Consider the following 25,998-nt stretch of genomic DNA (forward strand, 5'->3'; position numbering starts at 1 on the left):
TAGGAAACCCAAGAGAGACCAGAGAGATCCTGGATATCTCACAGCTGTAACTTTCAGATACCAAATCCTTGAGAAATGGCATTTTACATTTACGTATGGTTTTGTCTCTGTCCGAGGTCAGTTAAGGGCGTAGACTCAGGAAACAGACTGCTTGGGATCAAGCTCAGAGCTGCCATTTTAGTAGCTGCGTGACCTTGGATAAGTCATTAAACCTTTCTCGGCCTTCACTTCCTCAATGGAAAAACAGAATGATGATCCTATTCTTTGCAATTGAATTATTATGGAGATTAAGAGAATATATGTAAAAACAGTGTCTGGTACACACTAAGTGCTATTTAGTTGTTAATTATTGATATTGTTATTCTGCCAAACAGCCTGAATCTGGTAGAGGGTTTCAGTTTTTTTAATTAAAAATGTTTTAAGTAATTTAAAAATTTTTTAATAGAAAAAGCTATTTTTTTCTGATTTATTAAAAAGTAATGTGTGTTAATCTGAAACTAATGACATACTACATTTTGACTAATTGAATTTGAATTAAAAAAGTAATGCGTGGGGCACCTGGATAGCTCAGCGGGTTGAAGCCTCTGCCTTCGGCTCAGGTCATGATCCCAGAATCCTGGGATCAAGCCCCACATCGGGCTCTCTGCTCGGCCGGAGGCCTGCTTCCCCCCTCTCTCTCTCTCTGCTGCCCCTCTGCCTACTTGTGATCTCTCTCTGTCAAATAAATAAATTAAAAAAAAAAGTAATGCGTGTTCTTTGTGAATGTTTAGAAAATGCAGAGTTATACAAAATTGCCTTTAAATTTTAAGTATCCAAATTTCACTGGCCTGAAGTAACATATCGAACAATCCAGAACTTAGTGGCTGGAAGCAGTGATCATGACTTCATCATTCTGGGTTGGCTTCCGTGGATCTCTGCAGTCTTCTGGATGCTTAGCTGGACTTGGGTGGCTGAGCATGACCTTATTCATAACTAACAGTTGACAGGATATTGACCAGGACACCTCGGTTTTCCCCCACATGACCTTTCCAGCAGGCTGTTCCCTTGCTGGAGAACAGGCTCTTCCCTTCTTCACATGGTGGTCTCAGTTTTCCAAGTGCAGCAACAGGAGGCAAAGCCCCGAAACCCAAACATTTTTTGTGCCTCTGCGGGTACCACATCTGCACATGTCCCACTGGCCAAACCAGTTACATGGCTAAGCACAGATTTAAGTGGTCGAGAGACAGATTACACCTTTTAATCTGAGGCGAGCCAAAGCCATAATGCAAAGGTGCAGAAATAGAGATGGGAATAATTTGTGCTGAGATTTTGCAGTTCAGCACAGATAAATATTGTTAAAAATTATGTACAGAGAGGGGCGCTTGGGTGGCTCAGTCAGCTGAGCGTCCAACTCTCGATTTCAGCTCAGGTCATGAGCTCAGAGTTGTGGGATCGAGCCCCGCATGGGATCCGTGCTCAGCAAGGCGTCTGCTTGGGATTCTCTCTCTCTCCCCCTCTCTCCGCCTCCCCCTGCATGCTCTCTCTCTGTCTCTCTCTCAAATAAATCTTTTTAAAAATTACATATATGTAAATACATATGTGCGTATGTGTGTATATATGTATACATACACACAAATATTTTTACATGAAAAAATATACACCGAAACAAAAGTGGTATTTTTTTAAAAAATATTTTGTTTATTTATTTGACAGAGAGATCACAAATAGGCAGAGAGGCAGGCAGAGAGAGAGGAAGGGAAGCAGGCTCTCTGCCCAGCAGAGAGCCCGATGCAGGGCTCGATCCCAGGAGCCTGAGACCATGACCTGAGCTGAAGGCAGAGGCTCAACCCACTGAGCCACCCAGGTGCCCCCAAAAGTGGTATTTTTAAATGATTTCTGTATATTTTTAAAGTGATGATATTAAACATGATGTTTTGTACCTTGAGTTTTTTTCCCCATTAATTACACCCTGGGACATTTTAATGTCCCCATTTTAAGATGGGCATGATATTACATTGTATGGATTTACCATGACAAATTTAAACAAAGTGTCTCGTAGGACTTATAGGGTGTTTCCAATTTTGCAATGAACTTCTCAGTATGTGGACTTCTATTCATTTTTCTAATTAGTTCCTCGGTGAACATGTTTCAACCTCTGACATATTGCAAGAATACGGAAAGATACTATCCAGAGATGATATTCAAAATACTCTGCAACAGAACGGATATTGACCTCTGCGTAGAGCACAGTCCTCAAGGTAACTCATACATTGCTGGACTCAGAGGTCCAGGTGACAGGAGAGAGGGCCGGCAGCTGGGTCCGTGAGTGATTCTCAGAAGTGGTGGTGGTGGTGGGATATCTTATTTCCGTGGACAAGGGATCTCAGCCTCGGAGGAATGTATGCGATCTGTTTTCCTTCACCCTCCCCAACAGGAGTGGGTGTCTGTTTTTTTAAATCTTTGCCAGTTGGATCCATGATAACAACAAAAATATCATCTTTTATTTTGTATCTTTCTAACCATAAATGAGGGCATTTTTTTAAGGTTTCATCACCACTTCTGTTGTGTTGTTATTGTTGCTTTTAATGACTTGCTTGTTTATGGCCTCTGCCCATTTTGAGGGTAGGGAGCATTTTTTTTTTTTTCATTAAAAAGCTAGTATTTACTGATGCCTTACAGTGTGTCGCTATGCTAAGCCCTTAATAGGCCTTACTTGTTTTAATATTCACGGTGACCATATAGAGTTATTCTGATTCCCATTTTTTTTTTACACAAAGACAATTATTTAAGACCTTTATTAATGGGTTCTTGCCGTTTGTTGACTTTTCTGAAAAAATCAAGTTGTAAACTTTTATTACAAATTACAAATGTGGTTCTTAAAAATCTCAACTTGACCAGATATGAAACAATTTAAAAACCTTTAAAGGTGTACTGAGAAAAACCAGGCTTTTTTTTTTTTTCCTTAAAAAACACGTTTGTCATTACCAAAAAGAGACGTCTTTAGGTAAAAATAATAAAAACCCCATGCTGCATAGATAATGCAGATAGTTCTATTTATCTGGTCAATGGGCAAAAAGCAAGCACTTAAGGTCTTCAGCTTCAGTCTTTTGTTCATTTCTTATTTCTGGAATTTCATCTTCATTTCTTCATGTTGGATGACTAAACCGGATGATGGTAGAGATGGTAAGCCGGCATTTACTCAGCCCCGCCCTGCTCAGCCTCGGGAGCGGATGAATTCTCAGCTGGTGGATCCGCGGCTTTTGTCTCTTTGCCATCTTGTGGTTTAGGCTTTTCTGGGCGTCTGCGTCGGTAATTGAAGTTGCGGCGGTACCGACGTAGAGGTGGCTGCTAACCCGGGGTCTCATCTCCTTGATTTTCCTTATTTTCCTCGTTGCCATCCTCCCTAGGTTGTCTTTGGCGAGGAGGACCCCTGCGGAATCGTGGTCTATAAGCCCGATACATATTCTGTCTCACTGGTCTACCTTGTTCTCCTGCACCCTGGTTGCCAGCACCTTCCATCACTTCTCCCTGCACAGGAGGGTTGGAATACTGTGGTCGACGCCCACAGGGTCTCTGCATGTAGTAAGGTGGGAAGCGTCGCCTGCGGTAGGGCCGGCGCTGTCGGGCCTGGCCTTCGGGAGCACTTTCCGATCCCTCGTTCTTTTCCCCACTCTCACTATTCTGGTAATTTTGCTGGTAACTGCGTGGACGACCCCTGCGACGTGGATAGCGTCTATAAGGATTACGGTCTGCTGCGTATCTCCTGCCTTGCACTGGAACTCCACCCTTTTCTCCTTCAACAACATCAGACTCCACAGTCTCTCCATCTCCTCCACTGCGAAGGTACTTCCTGGGGTTATTCTTCTTTATGGCAGTCTGGTGTACAAATACATCTTCCTTGGTGTCATTCCTGTTGATGAAACCATATCCGTTTCTTACATTGAACCATTTTACTGTTCCCAAGACCTTCGTTGCGATGACCTTTTTGTCCCCGCCGGCCGATGTGAGGCCGCCCGGGCCCCGCTCCCCTGCGCCGCTGCCCGTGGTGCCCGGCTTGGTGTCCGCAGCGCTGAGGGTGGGGTGGGGGGCGGCAGCGGGTGGGGGGCGGCGGTCGGCTGCTGGGTCTCGGCCTCGCTGCTCATGGTTGCGGTGATGGTGACTGGGACCGGCTACGGCAGCTGCGGCTCCTCCCGGGGTGTGATGGTAACTAGGCCGGCGGCGGCGGTGGGGCTGCTCAGGGCTCTCTGGGGTCCGCTCTCCCTGATTCCCATTTTAAAAACATGAAAACAGAATCAGAGATTCAGTAAGTGCCCACCAGGATCATGTTTGTAAGTGCTGGGGCCAACCATAAAATCCAGACAGCTAGATTCTGTGACGGATGTTCTTAATCATTCTGATCTTTTTCTCTTGCTCCTGCAGTATTTACTCATAAGAGCTCTTTACATATGGATAGTCACTGTTTTAATACATCTTGTACATTTTCCCTACTTTGTCCTTCTACTTCAAACTTTCCGTACGGCATCGCTTACTGTATAAGAGTTTGAAAATCTTACAGATGCACTTTTCTGTGTGAATTGTTTTTTTCAGTTTGAGGTCCAATTGACAAATAAAATTGTCAGATATCTAAAGTGCACACCATGATGATTTGGTACCATGTACACTGTGGAAAGATTCACCCCCATCGAGTAGATTAACACACTCATCACCCACACATATTTACTTTTTTTTTTTTTTTGGCGAGTTAAGTTCCACTCTCAGCAAATTTTAATGATATAATGCAGTATTATCAACTATAGTCACGATGTTATACATTAGAGCCTTAGAACTTATTTGTCTTAGAACTGATAATTTTACACAGTTTAAAAATCTTTGATATGGTCAAATATCTCAAGCTGCTTTCTTTTTTTAAAAAAACATTTTATTTATTTATTTGACAGAGATCACAGGTTGGCAGAGAGGCAGGCAGAGAGAGAGAGGAGGAAGCAGGCTCCCTGCTGAGCAGAGAACCCGATGTGGGGCTCAATCCCAGGACCCTGAGATCATGACCTGAGCCGAAGGCAGAGGCTTTAACCCACTGAGCCACCCAGGCACCCCCTCAAGCTGCTTTCTTTTTCTTTTTTTTTTTTTTTTTAAGATTTATTTATTTATTTTTTTTGACAGATAGAGATTACAAGTAGGCAGAGAGGCAGGCAGAGAGAGACAGAGAGGAGGAAGCAGGCTCCCAGCCAAGCAGAGAGCCCGATGCGGGGCTTGATCCCAGGATCCTGGGATCATGACCTGAGCCAAATGCAGAGGCTTTAACCCGCTGAGCCACCCAGGCGCCCCTCAAGCTGCTTTCTTAATGGATTTTGTCTCTAATAGCATTCTCAGATGTTCCCCATCAGGAGGATATAAAAATATTCATCTTCATTTTCTTCTATATAGAACTTCAGAATTGCCTGTGCTAATAACATATATGTGCTTAGGCCCCAACTCAGACCTGTTGAATCAGGATATCTACAGGGAAAGCTAGATGTTTATGCTTTTTTTTTTTTTTTTTTTTAAAGATTTTTTATTTTTTTGACAGATAGAGATTACAAGTAGGCAGAGAGGCAGGCAGGGAGAGAGAGAGGAGTAAGCAGGCTCCCAGCCAAGCAGAGAGCCCGATGCGGGGCTCGATCCCAGGACGCTGGGATCATGACCTGAGCCGAAGGCAGAGGCTTTAACCCGCTGAGCCACCCAGGCGCCCCAGATGTTTATGCTTTTAAAGAGATACACAGACCTACAGTCCGAGAGGACTGGGAAATGGACACATTTAGCTCTTCTTCTCAAGGCATGTGAAATTGAAGAAATAACAAATTAGGAATCTATTTACGAGATCAATTCCAGATGGGTTAAAAAGTTAGTTGTGAAATCCCAATCTTAGCTTACGGAAGACCATGTAGGAGAGTATCTGAAATCTGTATTAGAGTTTTCTAAAGAAATAGAACCAGTAAGAATATATATATGGAGAGAGGGAGGGAGGGAGGGAGAGACAGGGAAAGAGTTTAAGGAATTTCTTCATCTGATTGTAGGTGGTAGAAAGTTCTAAATCGGCAGGGCGGGCTCACAGGCTAGAAATTGCAGCAAGAAGTTAATGTCTTGAGTCTGAAGGAAGTCTGGAAACAGAATTCCTTCCTCTTCTGGGGACCTCAGACTTTTCTCTCAAGGCCTTCAACTGACTGGGTGGGGCCCATGTACACTCGGGATGGTAATCTGCTTTGTCCCAGTCTGCTGCTGTGAATGCCAATCACACGTCTAACGTACCTTCGCAGCAACGTCTGGACTGGTGTTTGGTCCAACAGCCGACCACAATGGCTTAGCTGCTGACAAAGAAAATTAACCACCACGGACGGTAGCTTTATGACCCTGTGGTAGGAAAAGATTTTTAAAGTACACACACACAAAGTGAGACAGAGAGAGGTTGATTTGAGAAATGGTTTGAGCCGGGGCAAGATGTCATACAGTTCTTCTCCTCATTTGAGATGCCCCCGAATAGACCAGAGCCCATCTAGAAAATATTCTTCATGGGATCATTGCAACTGCTTCCTTGCCAGAGAGCTATTTTCTTACACTTCTGTGGCTCCCAATATACACCGAGAAACACAGTACAAGAACATAGGAGACAAGTGTGTTTTAATTTAGGCTCCACAAACCTAGATATTAGCCATGGCACCACAAGAGCCCAAGCCAAAATACCGAACAGTGATGGATGTATTGTTTGCCTAATTTAAAACAAGCCTGATTTATTTTTAAAAATGCGACCTCAAGACACAACGCACCAGACGTGATATGGAATGTATTATATGCCTAACCAAAAAACAAAATGCTACTCGGTACAGTGGATTTGAAAATTATCTTGCTATTAATAGAACCCCGGGATGGCTGTGATCTGTTGGATTTGATACATTCAGGTTTTGGCAGCTGCTGGAGACTGAAAACAAGACGTTCCTTACATTACTACTTAATAAAGAAACTAGGTCATAAAATAGCCCTTTGGTGAATTTTTTAAAAAAGATTTTGAAGAGCCCAATTTCATCTTTACTAAGTAAGTCTGTGTTGCTGAGTATGTTTGGCAAAGTAGCAGCGTGATAAGAGTCCTTCTCTGGAACCGTGTAACCTTGAGAGGGGCTTGGGGTACCCGCAACAAATATCTGTTGAATCTAAAAGCGTCCTTCTCTTTCCTTTCACATTTTGAGGGTCTGACGCTGAGCTGCTGATTGAAATGTTTGGATTGAGGACCTTTACAAACGTATCTGTTGGGCAGATAACTTCGTCAAGACTTTAAGGTAACACCGATCTGTTCTGTTAGGCTCCAAATACTTTTTAAAGGTTCAGCTGAAAAACATTGCTACCTCTTGGCCCCACTAAAAACAAGCTTTTTTTTTTTTTTTTTTTTTTTAGTTTTCATTTTCATTCCAGTTGGTTAACATAGAGTGTAATATTAGTTTCAGGTGTGCAAGGTAGCGATCGAGCACTTCCATCCGTCACCCGGGGCTCGTCACAGGTGTGCTCCTTCATACCTGTCACCTGTTTCACCCATCCCCCCCAACAAGCTTTTTTTTTTTTTTTTTCAAACGAGATCGCCAGCAAAGCAAAACAAAAAACTTCAGTGAATTTTAGGGTTTGGTGTTTTTCATTTAAAGAAGTTGTGTTTCAGGTTGTATTCCTGGTAGTAGATTCTGAGATGAGGGTTCATAAAAACCAGTAAGGAAATGCACCAGGAAAGGGAAGAACCGAGGAGGGAAATGTAGCGTGCCAAGCCCCCAAGAGAGTGGCTTGGGCTCAGTCCTGCCCTGGGGACAACGGAAGCCTTCATCAGGGGAAAAGGGAGCTGCAGTATTTCTAGAACCGCCCTCCCCATGATAATCAGGGGATCGAGACAGTGTAGCATAGATCTCTAGGCAATTCTGGATGTCCTTGCAAGGTTCTGGCTGCCTGTGGATTGGCCTACAACAAAGAGCTAGAGGTACCAGCCGGGTGTGGTGAGGGCCGTGATAGGTGTGTGTGTGAAGGTGAGGAAGGGCTCTAAGGCGGGATGTGTAGACATATGCCAGCGTCTGCCTTCTTGGTCCACAAGGCATAATATGTCAGGGTCTCTCCACGAATTCAGAGCAAGCCTATATATGAAAGGAAGGAGTTACTATGTAGGCGACAAAAGATTTGAAGCAAGTCACCCTATTTGCCTTCGTGTCTCTGCCCCCCAGCTTGAGTCAGTACAATGAGGTCAAAGAGGAGCTTACACTGGAGATGGACAACTGTGTCACACTTGCCTCGAGGGGGCAAGCCCACCGTTAGTCCCTGAGTCTGGGAGGTGGTGGACAATGAGCAGATCTGGAGGGCAAGAACAGAAAACCAATCCTGAAGGAAGTACTTGGGTCTAAGACAGAAAAATGAGCTCAAGCCAGGACTTCACTGAGGGGAGGAAAGAGAAGGGGATTACTGAATGGATCAAGGTTTGAGATATAATGGGCCTCACTCACATCTCAAACTCTTGATTTCTTCCTCTCCAGATTCAGCTCATAACAAATCAAATTTTGCCCTTGGGATTTCCCCGAAAACTTTGCAGTAGCTTGTTAAAGGACGATAGTATGGTGATACTTTTTAAACTTTCTGTCTGGAGGTACCTTTGTTAAGTGACCTTTGACTCCTGAGTTTTTAGTGGTTAAATGTTAACTCAGACTCTGTACACACTGAGCCTCCAGTGAGTATCACATCCACCAACCAGTCACGTTCACTTTCTTCCTTGATTGCTGTTTTCCTTTACCTTATTGTCCGGGTCCATTTTAATCTTTACAAGGAAAAGGAACAAAATTTGTTCTCAAGGGGGAGGAGGCAAGAAGCCACACGGGAGTGGAAAACGTGGCAGAATCTAATTTTCTCGCTTGTTTTTGCCATCTCGCATTTTCACGTGGCCAGAGAAGGACAATCCCGCTCCGATGTTGGGACAACTTCAGACCAGACCCAGTGACCAGGTAGAATTGGGGCAGAGTATTGCCAACAGCTTGGTATCCACAGTTGCTTTTGTTGACATTTCAGAGTATTTTTTTAAACTGCAGATTGCCTTGGGGGCCCCAGTGCAAAGTCTGAGGTTGAGGAGACCCTGTGTTATCTTTGCTCACCTTTTTTCCAAACTTGAATTACAGATTGCCTTAACCGGGGTCCTCTCCGAAGAAGATGCTGACCCAAGGGTTCAAAAGCAAGCACTTTGTCAATGGAGGAACTCCCAGAAACCTGGGTGGTGGGCATGAGAGAGGAAAAACCAGGAAGCTAGGGAAGATATGCTTTCAGGCCAGTTTCTCAGACATAACTCTGGGATCCACGGCTTCAGAAATATCCCGCTGGAGGGTGAGAGAGCCGGGGCATTTATCCACCCTTTATCAGCAGCCCTGGATTGAGGGATGTCAGGGGAGAGCACGTAGAGGAGCGCTTTGGGCCTACTGCTTTGGGCATGCAGGGACAAATGGGGCCTGTTGGAGGAGAGGGGTGGACTTTACAGAGTCAGCTACACAAGCTTATTTTTATTTTCGAGTGGACAAAATAGACCCAGGGGTCTCAGAGTACAGCCTTTCCAGGTCCAAGCAGGGCCGTTCGTCTGGTGCCGAGGACACGATGAGTCACTGCCCACTGGAAAAACGAAAGAACTTTTAATGGGCAGTTTGACCCCTGGTCAGAACATCCCAGATAGTTGAGTAAAGGGGCAGAACCTTTGGTATTAAATGCCTTGGAACTGAAAGGGCGGGGAGCCAGTGTTCTGGCTTTTGCACCAGAGAAGACATGGAACGACTTATTTTAACCACTTGTCAGAGGCTCCATGGGCAGCTCGTGCATTCTGGAATTTCTGAGAGAGACTTACCAAATGCTTTCTGCTGGGGCTGACGAAGCCAAGCTGGGGCATCTGCATGCCAGGAATATATGGTTGCATATGTGCCGCTGTTTATCTGTTTGCAAAATATGCCGTACGTTGACAGCCTGACATATGTTGAGCTATATGGAAGATCAGGCAGAGAGAAAGAAGAGCCAGAGGATAAGAAAGAGAGGAGAAGGGAAGATATGAAAGGGAAAGCAAACCCTTGTGAGTTTGGCTAGACGGTGAACTCCTTGATCCTAAGGCATGTATCTCACAGTGGTATGTATGGAAGAATCTTGGCGATGATCTGGTCTGGTGCCCCCCGCCCCCGTTCCTAAATGAAGAAACTGAAGCCAGCGTTCTCATGGCCCAATGACCAGAAAGTCAGGGGTAGGACGCCCAGGGTTCTGCCTCCCTTCCAGGTCTCCTTGCATTTTGGGCTTCCATTTCTTTCACGCCCACATGCTCACCCACCTGCCTCCTGTCTTCTGCCCCGTCTCCCCCTATCCGTCCAGTCCCTGTCCTCTCTTCCGGGGCCTCGGTCTCCCCTCATGTTTCTCTATAAAATTATAATTCACTTGCATGCAGAGATTCTTTCCTCTTTGACCCTCCTCAGTGCCTGTCATAGAAGCTTCCACATAGTAATAATAGTAATTGGCAATTATTGAGTGTTTACTATGTGTTAAGTACCATGTTTAAAGTTTGACATGAATCAACTCATTTACTTCTCCCGTTAACCCTGTGAAATAAGTACCCACCATTAGTCTTATTTTATACTCAAGGAACCTGCGGCACAGAAAGGTTAGGACACTTGCCTAAGATAACACAGCTGGGAAGTCGGTCTCAGGGCTGCTAATGCCAGAGTTCCAGCTCATACCCACAAGCCTAGACTTCCTTCCAAGGACCATCTGAGGATTTGAATTTATTTCACTGCTATTAAATGCTGGCAAGATCGTTTTTATTTAAAAAAAAAAACCAAACAAACAATTAGATATCAGAGTCTGTAAGAACAGTTGTCCTCTCAGAAAGAAAGCAAAAAAGAAACATTTGATAATCAATAAGATCACTCAGATTTTCCTCAGTAAAAACTTAAATGAGCTTCAGCAAATTATTTAAAATTTATTATCTCCTCCATCAACATAGAGTAAAAGGTAAGTCCTTGTCCTCCCTCAGAAAAACAATTTGATAAAGCGTAGTGTCATTTATGAAACGTTTAAAACCCGAGGAAGACCAGAGAACAGCATGAGTCATCATTAGTTGGCTAAAATCTTAGGCAGACTCGGGTTGGTTCAGAAGCACTGGAATCACCTCAGGAGTCTGCCATTGTTGGGGGGCTGTGGGACCCAGCCAGCTAGAGCAGGGGCAATTCCGTGGCAGCCTAAAGATCAATAGCGGGTTCCCTTTCTTCCCTGAGTCCCCAAACCAACCACAAGGGAGCCAGTTGAAGAGCTTTGACTTTCGAGAACAGGGCCTTCTGGAACATTTGGCCTGAAGAAAAGCAGCCCGAGGGGTTAGATCACAGTGGGCCAGAGTTCCGATTGTATTTTCCTTGGGGGAACTACATAGAGGTGGAGGGTCAGCAGCAAGGCAAGGGGGACACCGCCTCGGACTCACAGGAGAGGCATGGCCAAGTGTTGGAGCAGCGGGGCCGCCATTGGACAGCGGGGCCGCCATTGGACAGCGGGGCCGCCATTGGACAGCGGGGCCGCCATTGGACAGCGGGGCCGCCATTGGACAGCGGGGCCGCCATTGGACAGCGGGGCCGCCATTGGACAGCGGGGCCGCCATTGGACAGCGGGGCCGCCATTGGACAGCGGGGCCGCCATTGGACAGCGGGGCCGCCATTGGACAGCGGGGCCGCCATTGGACAGCGGGGCCGCCATTGGACAGCGGGGGCATGCTGGCCTAGCTACCCTACCCCTCTCAGCGGCGCTGTTCTCCCGCATCAAGTGGGGCTGCCGATTCTCATCTGAAAAGGTTGTCCTGATGACCGAATAGCACAGGTCGGCTCCCCAAACTCGAGCCATTCACCTCTCCACTTACCAGTCAGGGTCACTGTGAGGAAAGTTTAGTAAACGGATCTGGTACAAAAGTGTGAGGAAGGCTCAAGGGAAGCAGCTGAGGGGTGATGCGAGACCCAAGGCCAGCGATCCCTCCATCCATCCTGGGGAGCTTGTTACCATGCCAGGCCTGAAGGGGGCAAACGAAGGGAGCGTGGGCCCAACTGGGGCAGTGTTTAGAGAAGGCAGCAAGACCTTGGCCCTGCACCTGTGCAGAGACCAAGCAAGCGCCCCAGCTTCCCTCTCCTCCCACCCCCATCTCCTGCTGGGGCTCCCCATTGGCTGTGCTCAGCCAGAAGCAAGGGAGCCCACGATGTGACCCATGAAGACCAGCCTCCCGGAGAGGGGGAACAGACAGAGTGGCTGGGTGGGGACACGGGCAAAGGGAACCAATCACGTACACAGCCTCCACTAGCCTGTGCCCCTCCCCCTCCCTCTGCATGAGCTTCCACCTGCCCCCCCATTTTCAGGAGCTGAAACATATTTACTTTAAGAAAGAGAGTTCTTGGGGGCACCTGGGTGGCTCAGTGGGTTAAAGCCTCTTCCTTCAGCTCGGGTCATGATCCCAGAGTCCCCAGAGTCCTGGGATTGAGGAATCGAACCTCCCATCCGGCTCTCTGCTCCCCAGGGAGCCTGCTTCCTCCTCTGTCTCTCTGCCTGCCTCTCTGCCTATTGGTGATCTCTGTCTGTCAAATAAATAAATAAAATATATTAAAAAAAAAAAAAGAAAGAGAGTTCTTAAGACTCATCCTACGTAGGGATATTGTGAAATCATGAGTTGGAAGGACTGATTTTTTTCTCTAGAATATACACTTGGGAAAGTTGGGTCTCAGCTCAGCCCTTGGAACATAGTAGATACTCAATAAAGTAATTGTCTCTGTTGCAGGGAGTCACAGATGAACGTGCAGTGGAGCGCCTCGTGCATGTGCCCACTAACTTCTACAAAACATGTTACTATTAAAAATACGATCCTTTCCCATGATATTTTCTAACTGGATTGCTAATTTCTAGAAAAGATGATACAAGTGAGTTTTGTGTGTTCGTTTTATAACTGGCCCACCTTAATGAATTTGATTATTTGGCCCATTGGTTTTTCATTAGATTCTTTTGGTTTCTCCAGGCAAACAAGTAAATCATCTGGGACCACTGGTAAGTTTTTCCTCTTGTCGCTATGTAACATCTTATCATAGTGTCTAGAACCTATGGGGCAGTATTAAACAGGAATGGGACAACAACAGCAACAAAGAATGCAACTACAGCAGTGAGATCAGGAATTCTCTGTTTCTCTTTTACTTTATTGGAAATGCTACGAGCTCTTTTGTTGTTGTTTGGTAACATTAAACCTGAAGGTGACTGTTGGTTAATGGGAGATACTCTTTGTCTTGTTAAGGAAGAGTCCTTACAGTCTTAGTTAACTAAGAATTCTTTTATTTTTTATTTTTTTAAAAGATTTTATTTATTTATTTGACAGATGGAGATCACAAGTAGGCAGAAAAGCAGGCAGAGAGAGAGAGAGGAGGAAACAGGCTCCCCACTGACCAGAGAACCCCATGTGGGGCTCGATCCCAGGACCCTGGGATCATGCCCTGAGCCGCAGGCAGAGGCTTTAACCCACTGAGCCACCCAGGCGCCCCTTAACTAAGAATTCCTACCAGGAATGGGCCTTATACATTATCAAATGCCTCTTAGACGTGCGTTGAGACCCTTACAATCCTGGAATAAATTCTGTCGGATCATGATGCATAATTTTAAAAGTATATTTCTTTACCTTTTTTTTTTTTCTAGAGAAGTTGCATCTCAGTTGGACTAAAGGTGAGTGCGTGCCTGAGAGTCATTTTCAGGATGCTGAGGGACCAAAACGAGTGTGTAAAGTGAACATGCAAATGATTAAGGCTGATAAAGAATAAATGTGTAAGAGTGAAAGTGTATGTTGTGCATACGGTGATGTCTAAAACAACGTTGTATGAGAAGGAGCTGTGGCTGCCGGCGCTCAGCGAAACGGGAACATTCCTCAACAGTCCACAGGCCACTGAGTCTCTCTTTTATCTCCAGCACTTAGCAGTTTCTCGAAGAAGAGAGAGACCGAAAGTGGGAAGATTCTGGATATCCCCAGTTGCGTGTTCAGCACAGAATTCCAAGCGGAGATAAATCAGTGTCCTGCAGACCTACTTTTCTGAAACTAGACCAGTGTCAGAATTTTCTCTTTTGTCTCTATTTAGGGTGGGTGAATTTATCCCAGTATGACCAAAGACAATGCACTAAACAAGTCCAAGGCAAAATATAACGTAAGAAAGTTGCGGGTATGTTGTGACAGTTGTGTGTTGGGGGAGGGGGACACACACATGGGTGGGATGGACTTCATGCTCTTAAGCTGCGTAAATTCAGACCACCCTGTGGTCTGCCTCAGCTTCTGCATTCAGAGGAAACGCCAGTCCAACAATTCAAAACAATTGAAAAACGATTCCGATTTTGCCTGTGGCATCGACGTGTAAAGAAGCCATCCCATTCCTAACACACGACCGAGTAGCGTGTAACGAAGCCATCCCGTTCCTAACACACGACCGAGTTCCTCTCCACGCCTCCTCTCCCCCAAAGCCCGAATTCACCCCAACCCGGCAGTTGCCTCTCTTCTACCCACTGGCTCTCGAAAAGTCCTCAGGCTTCCTCTCCAACTCAGCCTGACCTGGCCTTTGTCTTCCTTTACCTTCTAGATCTGTTCTTTTCTCTGCCCTTCTCACTCTAAAGCAGTCAAGCTCTTTTTGGCTCATCGCCTCACCCGTGGCCCAGATCTGCACGCCAAGGCCCAAGAGCTAGCCGGCAAAGGTAAAGCCCTTAGCAGGCGGCGTTTCTATTTTGTTTTCTTTTGTTTTTCTATAACGCCGGCAGCAAGAACATTTCCAGGCTGTCTCTGAACCTCTGCTTACGGGAGACTTTACTTTCCCGCCTCCAGCAAACATTACTCCATGTCCTAATCTGACAGATTCTAATCCCCCGCCACTGCCACCAACTAAAATGTAGAACAACGAATAAGCAACAAGGAGGTCAAAAGCAGGGAGACCCAGAGAGAGCTGGGTCGTCTTGGGCCAAGCTCTGCGGCCGATGGCAAAATTATGGTCGAACGAAGTGCTGTCTCTTCTACTTGGCCTGGTTCCCCTGAAGCTGAAGTTTCCCCAAAAGTGTTACTAAGGCCTCAAGAAAGGGGTAGAGGAGGAACAAGGAGGCGAGACGGTATCTTTCTGCGTCTTAAAGCTGGAGGCTTTTCAAGGGCTGAGGAGAACCTGGCCCAACAAACAGGAGGGCGCTGCCTGCCGTGGGCAGTTTCTGTGCTGGTCCCCAGCCCTCGGCCCCATGCCCTCGGCCACCCTCCATCCTCTAAAGCCCAGACGCCCCCTCGAGCAGAGTGAGGAACCTATTTTTAAAGACCAGGCATACTCTGAATGTGTAATGACTTCTCCTTTTCTCCACCCGATGCCAATCAGTGACTCATCAACCATTTTCTAAATGACTATGTTTTCATTCCCCAGTTTCCTTCCCACTGCGATATTACAGAAGATTAAATGCAGCCCCTAGCTGCCTCCCTCTGCTTTTCTGTGTCTTGTTTTAGAGATGGTAATGCCCCCAAAATAGAAGCATTTCATTGAATGCTGATCATTTCATGACAAGCAAAAACACTCGCGCATATGGTCCTAGGGGAAGATCTGTAGGACTTCCAGGAGGACGTTGGGTGAAACGAGAAGGAAATAGAATGTGGGACCCTGAGAAATGGGATGTGTCATCTGGGCATTGTGACCCACACTCAACCTCGCTCCGGCTTCCTGGGCCAGAGCTTTTTCTAAAGGAACCCCAGCTACACTTGGTATAGTCACTTGCTACTATGTGCTGTTCTCTGTCAAATGTTTGGTTTCCTTTCTGAGCCCTTCTGCTCTCCCCCACTCCTACTCCTGGCACCTGTTCCTGTCCCCTCACGACGCCTTCTCTAGTGCCCTGCAGTCCTGTCAGTAGCCGCAAGGGAAAGCGATCGCTTTGCTGGGATTTTCTCTTCCTACTCCTACTCCCAGGCACGACTGGGAGTTTCCAAACGGAGGCTTGTCTTTTGCTCCAAGAGCAAAGAGAGAGTTTGGTGGGTAAATATAAACCACCCGTCATTTCCAGGATAACGATGCTCCGCCTATCCCACTGCTGATGGGCCTGCGGTCTTATATTTTGGAAAACAAACACAAAAACACCAGTACTGATCCGTAGATGTCGTCCCTCTGCTGTTCGAGGTGTCTTCTATTGACCCTTCTCCGTCATTCTCCGGCCTGCTCTGGGGCCTGGGTGCGTGATCTGTGTATGTTTTGTCAACAGGGTTCCCTTAGTGACAGGTTTCCAGGTGGGTCCAAACTGTGCGGAGTTCTGGAGGTAGCTCAGAGGCTTGGAGGCCAGTGAGTTTCGGGTCTTTACTCTGCTCAGTTCCCCCTTTGGGGACCTAAGGTCATTGCTTCTTTCAAGAAAGCCTACATGACTCTCTCTTTCTGATCACCTCTGTCTCCCCTCACCCCTGAAGGCAGGCCCCCTCTGCCTCCGCTGACCCCGAGGTCCAGCATGTTCCCACCCACTGCCGTTGTGTAATGAGTCCCTTTATGAAAGAATCCTCTTGAAGTCCTCCTCATTGGAATGTGCCATCTGTTTCCTGTTGGGGCCCTGACTGGCCTATCTTTCCCTCTCCTCTGCTCCGATTTTTCTGTCTCCTCCTGCCGTGTCTTCTGGCCTCCCCAGGCCTCTAGCGTGACTCATCGTGGGCCTTTCAAAACAACGGCTGACCCTTTGGGAAACGGCAGGAAAGGGGTTCCAGTGAAAGGAATGAACTTTTTGGAGGCAAGAAGCACAGCCCTGAGAAACCCTCGGGCTTCCGGGCTCAGTGTGGTGACCATGAGCATCAGCTGAGCAGCTACAGTTGCCGGGAAGAAAGGTTGAGGATGGATTTGGGGCTGGATCGCCCACTATGCCCTCAAAGCCCTCCGCGTTAGAGTCAAGTTGTTCTGAGCCCTCGGGGCTTCTTACTCCGTGAACCATCCTCAGATCATTTAAGGCCACAGGATATCTATAGCAACTGAATCTCGATAATCATAATCATCATAATCACGGTAATGGCTGCCAATTACTGAGTGCCAACTCTGAACCAGGCACTGCGCCTGGTGTTTTGCCTCTGTAAATCAAATGGAAGTTTCCATCTTGCTCTTAACGGTTGCTTCCCCCACGGTATCTGGGAAAGGGACAGATTGGACCCCCCCCCAGTCCGTTCTCAAGTCGTCCACCTGCGCCACTCAGCTTCCCCGCCGTCGTGTGTTACTCCCGGCTCCACCAGGGGGCGCTACAAACGTCTCTGTGGGTGGAAGTCGGGAACTCTGCGGGCGGGGACCTTCCCCTCTGTATGTTGCGGTTCCCCCTGGAAAGATCTCGGAAAGCTTTCCATCGTAATTGGGAGTCCCCGCTCTCACTTTCCTCCCTAACACAACCAGACAGCTATGTGGGTCTGACAGCCCGTGCTGAAGTTTGAGGAGCATCAAAGGGGGAAAAAACACATGTGAAGAAAAGACTGTGAAACCTCGGGACCCTGAGGAGTTTAGGCGGTCACCGCGGGGCTCTTAGAGGCACACTCCAGTTCCTGTGCTGGTCCCCTGCCCTCCAGTCTTCTCCTCTCTGTGGAGTCTCCTCCTTCTTCCACCTCTGCATCTCCCTTTTGAAATGGTCACGCACTAGAGCTGTTCTCACCACACAGTACACCCTTTCCTCCAGCAGAACCTTTCCCCCAGCGCACATTAGTCAACACGGAGCTCTGCAGCCTCCGGGGGCTGCTGTTCTGCCCACGGTCTCTCCAGACCTGCCCGTTGATGTTGCCAGATTGTCCAACGGTAGCTGTGGATCTCTCTGTCTCTCTGTCTCTTTCCCCCCACACTTACAGGGATCTCCCAGGACAGATATGAATTCTCAGAGCCAACACAGTCTACACTCAGAAGGGGGAAGAGAACAATTTTCTCAAGCGCCTCCGCAATATGCAAGAACCCGCTTTCACAGGGCACGCGGTACCTCACGTTGTTTGCAATTGCGATGGGTTCTCCTGTCCAGTTTTCCCTTTTAAGTTGTTCAGCTTCGGGCCTCTGGGAACAGGCTCTTTAGTGGCTCCCCTTTTGGCTAGACAAAGACCCAGTTCAGGTGTTGAAATGACCACCTGTGAGAGCCATTGCATTTCTTGGCTAAGGTTCCTCCCGTCCCCTGGGCTCTCTCGGGGGAGGGACTTGGTTCCTTGGCCCAGGTTCCTATACCTTCCCTCTAGACCCTCATAATCCTTGGGGGGCGGGTGCTGGGGTTCTTCTCATGCATTTTTTGGCTCCAGTGCATGACTCATCAATCCTGCCAGCTAAGAACTGGCCTTCTTCATTCTCCCTCTATCAAATCCACAACAAGTCTTTGAGATGTAATCTCCTTGACTGTTTTCTTGAATCCATGGGCCTCCCTCTACCCCCCCTTCTCCACCAGGCCCACTGCTTCCTCCACACTGGCTGCCCGTCCCGTCACCATCCCTCTCATCATCCATTCCGTCCTTTATATGACGTCACTCTTCACTTTTAAAAAAATGTTTTATTTATTTATTTTTCATTAAGTAGGCTCCACACCCAACATGGGGCTCAAACTCATGACTTCAGGGTCAAGAGTCATATGCTTTACCCGCTAAGCCGGCCAGGCATCCCTAGTCTTTGCTTTTCACTACTTGTGTGTGGCTGTGCCTCCCCCATCTGAACTGTCAGGTCCATGAGGGCAGGGGCTCCTCCCTCTGATTTACTGCTGCACATCTTGTGCCTAGCCAGGGCCTGGAAGGAAGCAGGCACTCAATACTGATTTGCTGAATGAACGAGCAAATTGTTGAGCCCAATTTCCTTATCTCAGAGGCAAGAGAGATTAGGCTTCTAGTGCTGTCTTGCATACAGCAAGCTGTCAGGGAACACCTGGTGGATAAATGAATATTTCTTTTGCTCAAGGCCGCATAGCTAATTAGTGGCTACATTTAAATCAAGTCTCCTAATTCCAATTGATTCTTCAACTTCTCTGTGTGTTAGAAACCCCTGAGAAGTTTAAAAAATCCGAATGCCCAGGCTGCACCCTAAACCAATTAAACCAGAAATTTTTGGTGAGGTTGCTGGTGGAGACCAGAGTATCAATATTGTTTTGAGTGGCGGGGAGAGAGAAAGAGGGAGAGAGTGAGAGAGAGGTGGGGGAGAGGCAGAGGGAGAGAGAAAAAGAGAATGCCAAGCAGACCCCCCCCCCCACCCAACCCAGCATGGAGGCCAACACGGGGCTCGATCCCATGACTCTGAGATCACAACCAGAGCCAAAATCAAGAGTCGGATGCTTAACCAACTGAGTCACCCAGGGGCTCCCAGAGTATCAGGATTTTTAAAAACTTTCCAGATGATTCCAGCATACAGCCAAGGTTGAGAACCAAGCCTCTCCCCAGACAGAGACCAGGGCACAGGAGGAACCTTAGCAAAGAAACGCAACAGGACTCAGGTAATCCCGTACTTCTCACACTGCATCTAATAGAAAAGCTTTGAGAAAAATCATTCAGAAGCCTTGCTGAACGAACGTTCCAGGCACGTGTGCGGAAACAGTGGCTGCTTGTTGGGGGAGGGGACACATCATCGTGTTGGGTCGGGACTGTCCCGTGGGGACAACCAGCATGTGTTCTCCAGAAGCGAACCCTGAAGGCAGAGAAATGGTTTTGTGAGGTGGTTGGAGGCACGGGGAGAAACTAAGTAATGCCAGTGAATGCGAGCCTGGTTCCCTCGAAGCTGTTCTCTGAGAATCCCCTTAGACCACAGACGAGTCACTCCGGGGATTTGGGGAGGAAGCTTCGTTGGTGCCATGTAGAACGGACCAACCTCTGGCTGTGTTTGCCAAGGAAGCCATTTCCGACAGTGATGGAGAAAAGGCCATAGGAGTCCTTTCCCCCCAAGAAAAACATCAAGCCGGCTACAGCCGCGGCTGGTGGCTCATTTCGGCCCCAAATTGCTAAGCCCTTTCGTGGAGGCTTGTTTTCAGACCTGCCACATGCGAAGCTGGGAATTATGATTTAAAAGAGAAGTGAGAAAATGCCTAGGGAATGCTCTAAGTGGGAGAGAGTGCCGTGCTCAGGGTCCCCAACTCTGGGCCCCAGGCTCCCCCTTTTGGGGCTACCCTAACCACAGAGGGCCAAGTTCATCCAAGCCAACTCCTTACAGTGACAACTTCTTAAATTCATGACAGGAATTCTTACAATACGAGGAAACAGCACAGCGAACCATAGTTCAATAACACAGAACAGGACTTGCTTTTTTCTGTTTGTAACATACATAATAAATAGACGCCAACATTGATATGTAAGAGCTCTTATAAACTAGTTAGGTGTTGTAACTCAATATAATGTTTAACTAAAATACTATCTTTACGTGGTTAATACTTCTGTTTACAATGAATTGGGCCAGGGGGCTTTGCTGAGCCATGAAGATGCAGGCATGGGCAGACCTGTCAATTAGTTCTAGGTTCTAGCCACACATATACGGGAGAACAAGACTAAGGAGACAGAAAGGTCATACAGATTTCAGGGATTTGATAAGATGGGGTTCTCTGATTTTGGTGGGAAAAACCAAAGCAGTGATCGGAAAGCTGTTGTAAAGATGTTGGTCCAAATGGAAACTTGATTTGGGTATCTTCTCTTCTCTTCCAGATCACACAGCTCTCTTTGGTCATCGCTGTTGTACACGCTGCTTTGTACTGGTGCTGTAGATGTAGTCTGCGATGGGCATTTCTTGTGTTTTTAAAATTGAGAACGATAAAACAGCATGCACGAGCTCAGCTTGGACTCATACTGAACACCAGTGTTTGGAAACATGGAGGTTTAGAATGGAAAAGGTCATTTAGTTCAGTGCCTCCCCTCTAGGTATTTGAATATTTCACACCAAGATGTTGAGTTCGGAGACATTCTGAAAGATTTCTAGGCCTGGAGGATCTGTTAGCTCAGTTCAGCTTTTCTATTAGGTAGCTCAGAGTATAAGCCTCGGGACTTATACTCTCTGGTTCATTTCCCATCCCAGCATACACTTGTTCCTGGGTTGAGCCCAATGCTTCTTGTTTTGAAACACTGAAGTATCACAAGACAGGCTCCATGGGCTGTGGGATACCAGTGAGGGGGCACCTTCGAGCTGGACAGTGAAGGAGTGGAACAGAGGGGGACAGTGTCCCGCTTCTAAAGAAGCAAGGACTAGGGGGCGCCTGGGTGGCTCAGTGGGTTAAGCCTCTGCCTTCAGCTCAGGTCATGATCTCAGGGTCTGGGATCGAGTCCCACATCGGGCTCTCTGCTCGGCAGGGAGCCTGCTTCCCCCCAACTCTGCCTGCCTCTCTGCCTACTTGTGATCTCTGTCTGTCAAATAAATAAATAATTAAGAAAAAAAGAAGCAGGGACTATTACCTAACGACCTACCAATATAATGCAAGATCGGTGAAGCTGCCTGGCATGCTAGAGCTCCGAGTCCAGCCAGTGGCATGAGACTCACAGTCATTCACATCATATGTGACGCCAGAGATCAACTATCTCAGCATTTCTATTTTATGGACACTGTGAACCTCTTTGAGAGTGACAAGCCGTCTTTTCAATCCTGTAACATGTTAAAAAATCGTTTGATCATTTTTGTATAGCCAATGATAAAGAAAAGAACCCGATTTTAAGCAAATACTGAGGAATTTTAAATTGACAAGTAATAAAGTTTTACTAAGAAATTCATTTTAATTCCATTTTACTGCTATTCACAATCTGTAAAGACAAATTTTGATATTTGTCGGTTTAACCAGGGATGCATTTTATTGGCTTTAAATTGCTTATGTTGGAAACACTAGAATAGGGATGACATGCTGGCTCAGTTGGTTAAGCATCTGCTTTCAGTTCAGGTCATGATCCCAGAGTCCTGGGATCAAGTCCTGCATTGGGCTCCCTGCTCTGAGGGGAGCCTGCCCTTCCCTCTGCTCGTGCTCTCTCTCTCTCTGAAATATAAATAAAATCTTTTTAAAAAAGCATTAGAATATGTCAACAGATTAATTTTAAATTCACATATTTTATATGGTCACAGATTGAATGTATATTGAAGTTCAGTGGCTGTTTAAATTTATGTTCAGGGGTCAAAAGAGACAAAACTGTTTTTCATGAGATGATGTTAATAATTCTTTCATTTTGTGCTTTTTAGTTGCGACCTATCTTGGGGTTTTAATAAATGACATGTGGTGGTATTTGCAGGTGGGCCCTTGGGGAAGTGATCATGGTTAGACGAGGTCACGAGGGAGGGGCCCCATGATGGGACTGGTGCCTTTCCAAGCAGAGGAAGAGTCCGTCCTCTCTCCACACTGGGGAAGAAGGCAGCCTACAAACCAGAGGGCTCTCACCGGAGCCCAGCTAGGCTAGTGCCCTGACCTCAGGCTTCCAGCTTCTAGAATAGTGAGAGATGCATGTCTGTTGTATGTTGTTATGGCAGCCTGAGTGGACAAAGGCATAGCATGCCAGGAAAGTTCTGATGTCGTTATTTATGAGCATAACAAGTCACAGTGCAGATAGTCTATATTACCCCAAAATGGGAATGCAAAATGGGTATAATCATCAGAATACTTTCACCCTTGCATTAGTTTTTCAGATACTGCTACCGTCCTGATGTGTGCATAAGATTTGGATCAGTTGAATACTGATCTAGAGGAAACGATCGTTTTATTTTTGCTTTCATGGGTCTCATGAACTTCTATTTCAATATTAAGAATTCTTACGCATCTTTTTCTACCCGGTGGTCAATTGAGTGTGTAAGAGAAATGATTTATTATTATTAGTTAACGCAATTAGGCCGTTAGAGGAGTGAGAACTAATGCGCTGGCCAGCTGTACTGAGTTGAATGAGGAGCAGCTGTGTGAGTTATGGGCAAGCCCCTCTAATTTCGATGAACTTTAATTCAGATGAGGAAGTTTTTAGATGGTTCGTTCAAAGGGGGAAATGAAAAATTTATATTCTTTATTAATTAAAAAAAATGGAGGCAGACAGATCAGGTTCCCATTAGCAGAAGCTGCGGTGGGCATGTTTGCTGCAGATCTGAGTGAGGGAGAGCGCTCTGGAGGGACCCCTGAAGTGTGGGGGAAGCAGGGCAGGCAGGGGAAGGATTCAGGAGAAGGCAGCCTCAGCGCGTGATCCCATGGAGAGTTCTGGAGTGTGAATATCAGCACGGAGTGCGTTCCACACTGTCCCACTGAGTCACCGGCAATGGGCTGCCCTTCAGAGGGGACTTGAGCTCCTGGGTAGCTCCACCGAAATAGGGGGAAGCCCCCAGCGCAGGCTGAGGCCGTGGACAGCGAGCAGACGCAGCAGTGTGGGGCTGAGTGCGCCCGCCAGGGGGAAGGAAGCCGGAAGGGAATCCGTATGATGTACTACAGACATCATTTCTTTGTATTATTTTAAGTACCTAGACCCACTAGAGACACCTTTTTTTTTTTTTTTAATTTAAATTTTACTTGGTGACCATACAGTGCAATGCTGGTCTCTGGAGTAGAATTCAGGGATTCATCCCTTACATACCACACCCAGGGCTCATCACAAAAAATGCCCCCCTTAATGCCCATCACCCATCTAGCCCAGCCCCCCATCCCCGCATCTCCCCACCCCCTTCCCACCACCAAGCCTCAGTTTGTTCTCTGTCCTTAAGAGGCCCCTATGGTTTACACCCCTCTCTCCCTTCCCCCAACCCTTGCCATATGTTCATCTGATTTCTTTTGTAAATTGCACACATGAGTGAGATCGTATGGTATTGGTCTTGACCACAGCTTCTCATCCATTCTTCAGTTGATGGACACTTGGGCTCCTTCCACAGTTTGGCTATGTTGATAACGCTGCTGTGAACATCGGGTGCGTGGACCTCTTCGTATCTGTATTTTTATGTCCTTTGGGTAAATATCCAGTAATGCAATTGCTGGGTTATAGGGCAGTTCTGAGGACCCTCCATGCTGTTCTCCAGAGTGGCTGCCCCAGTTTGTATTCCCACCACCAGTGTAGGAGGGGTCTCCTCTCTCCTCATCCTCGCCAGCACCTGTTGTTTCTTGTGTTGTTAATTTTAGTCATTCTGACAGGTGTGAGGTGGGATCTCATTGTGGTTTTGATTTGCATTTCCCTGATGCTGAGTGATGTGGAGCATCTTCTCATGTGTCTGTTGGCCATCTGGATGTCTTCTTTGGAAATGTCTATTCATGTCTTTTGCTCCTTTCTTAAATGGGTTATTTGGATTTTGGGGTGGTGAGTTTGGTAAGTTCTTTATAGATTCTGGATACTAACCTTCTATCTGATATGTCATTTGCAAATACGTTCTTCCATTCTGTAGGTTGCTTTTTAGTTTTGTTGGTTGTTTTCTTCGCTGTGCAGAAACTTTTTATCTTGATGAAGTCCCAATAGTTCATTTTGCCTTAGTTCCCCTTGCCTCCGGAAGCATGTCTAATAAGAAGTTACTGTGGCTGAGGTCAAAGAGGTTGCTGCCTGTGTTCTCCTCTAGGATTTCGATGGTTTCCAGTCTCACATTTAGGTCTTTCATCCATTTTGAGTTTATTTTTGTGTGTGGTGTTAGAAAGCGGTCCAGTTTCATTCTTCTGCATGTTGTCCAGTTTTCACACCATTTGCTGAAGAGACTTTTTTTTTCTATCAGATAGTCTTTCCTGTTTTGTCAAAGATTAGTTGACTATAGAGTTGAAGATCCATTTCTGAGTTCTCTAGTCTGTTCCATTGGTTTATGTGTCAATTTTTGTGCCAGTACCATACTGTCTTGGTGATTACAGCTTGAAATCTGGAATCATGATGCCTCTAGTTTTGTTTTTATTTTTCAAGATTGCTTTGTCTATTCAGGGTCTTTGGTGGTTCCATACAAAGTCTAGGATTTTTTTGTCTAGCTCTTGGAAGAATGCTGTGTTATTTTGATAGGGGTTGCATTAAATGTGTAAATTACTTTGGGTAGTACAGACATTTTAAATTTAAAAAAACTTTTTTAAAAAAGATTTTATTTATTTATTTGAGAGAGAGTGTGACAGAGAGCGTGGGGGCAGGAGCAGAGAGAGAGGGGGACGAGCAGACTCCACACTGAGCGTGGAGCCTGACCTGGGGCTCAACCCTAGGACCCTGAGATCATGACCTGAGCTGAAATCAAGAGTCAGATGCTCAATCAACTGAGCCACCCAGGTGCCCTGGTTAGTATAGACATTTAAATGATATTTGTTCTTCCAATCCATGAGCCTGGAATGCTTTTCCATTTCTTTGTGTCCTCTTCAATTTCATCAGTGTTCTGTAGTTTTCAGAGTACAGAACTGTCTTTTCAATACACAAACGCTTTGTTATGGGACGATGATCATTTAATATTGTTAAACAGGAAAGTAAGCACCATGAGGGCAAGTCTTTGCTTTGTTCTTTTTAGTTCATAGGTGGCTCCTTGGTTCCTAGAATAGTTGTAGACACATTAGTAGGTTTTTAAAAAATAATGTCTATGGAATGAATGAATGAGGAAGATCTAGAACCCTGGTATTCTGAATTTCGGAGGATTGCTTTGTAAGGAATGGACACTCCTGTCAGTCAGAAATACATCTGAATGCATGTATGTGTCTAGTAGCTGGCCCCAATAGTGGTTATTTTTCTCACAATACAAGAAATTTGGAAGGGGTGGGAGTCCCGGTCTACGGAACAGTCTGTTCTAACTTTGATACCCCAGAAGCCTTACCTCTATGCATGAGGCTTTCATGCTCATGTATGTGACAGTCACAGGACAGCCGTTCCATCTCAGCCCGAAGTCCATTCACCAGGGCCAACAAGAGAGAGGAAGAATCGGGAAGGGCAGCACCTTGGGGGTAAAAAAGTTCCTCGAAATCTCTAGCAGCTGTCCACTTAGACGTTTTTATCCAGAACTGCATCATCTGGCCAACCCTGAATGTGAAGGAACTCAGGATGGCGAGCAGATTGGCTGGGGTCAGTGCCGCCTGGAATGAAAGTGAAATTCTGTTAGAAAAGAAGAAAGGGATGGT

General features: G+C 46.4%; 1 pseudogene; it reads right to left on the reverse strand.

Moving 5' to 3' along the window:
• Positions 1–2,911: 2,911 nt before the first annotated feature.
• LOC123935095 lies at positions 2,912–4,234 on the reverse strand (annotated as a pseudogene).
• Positions 4,235–25,998: the final 21,764 nt, after the last annotated feature.

Source organism: Meles meles, chromosome X (assembly GCF_922984935.1).
Source record: "Meles meles chromosome X, mMelMel3.1 paternal haplotype, whole genome shotgun sequence".
NCBI lineage: Eukaryota > Metazoa > Chordata > Mammalia > Carnivora > Mustelidae > Meles > Meles meles.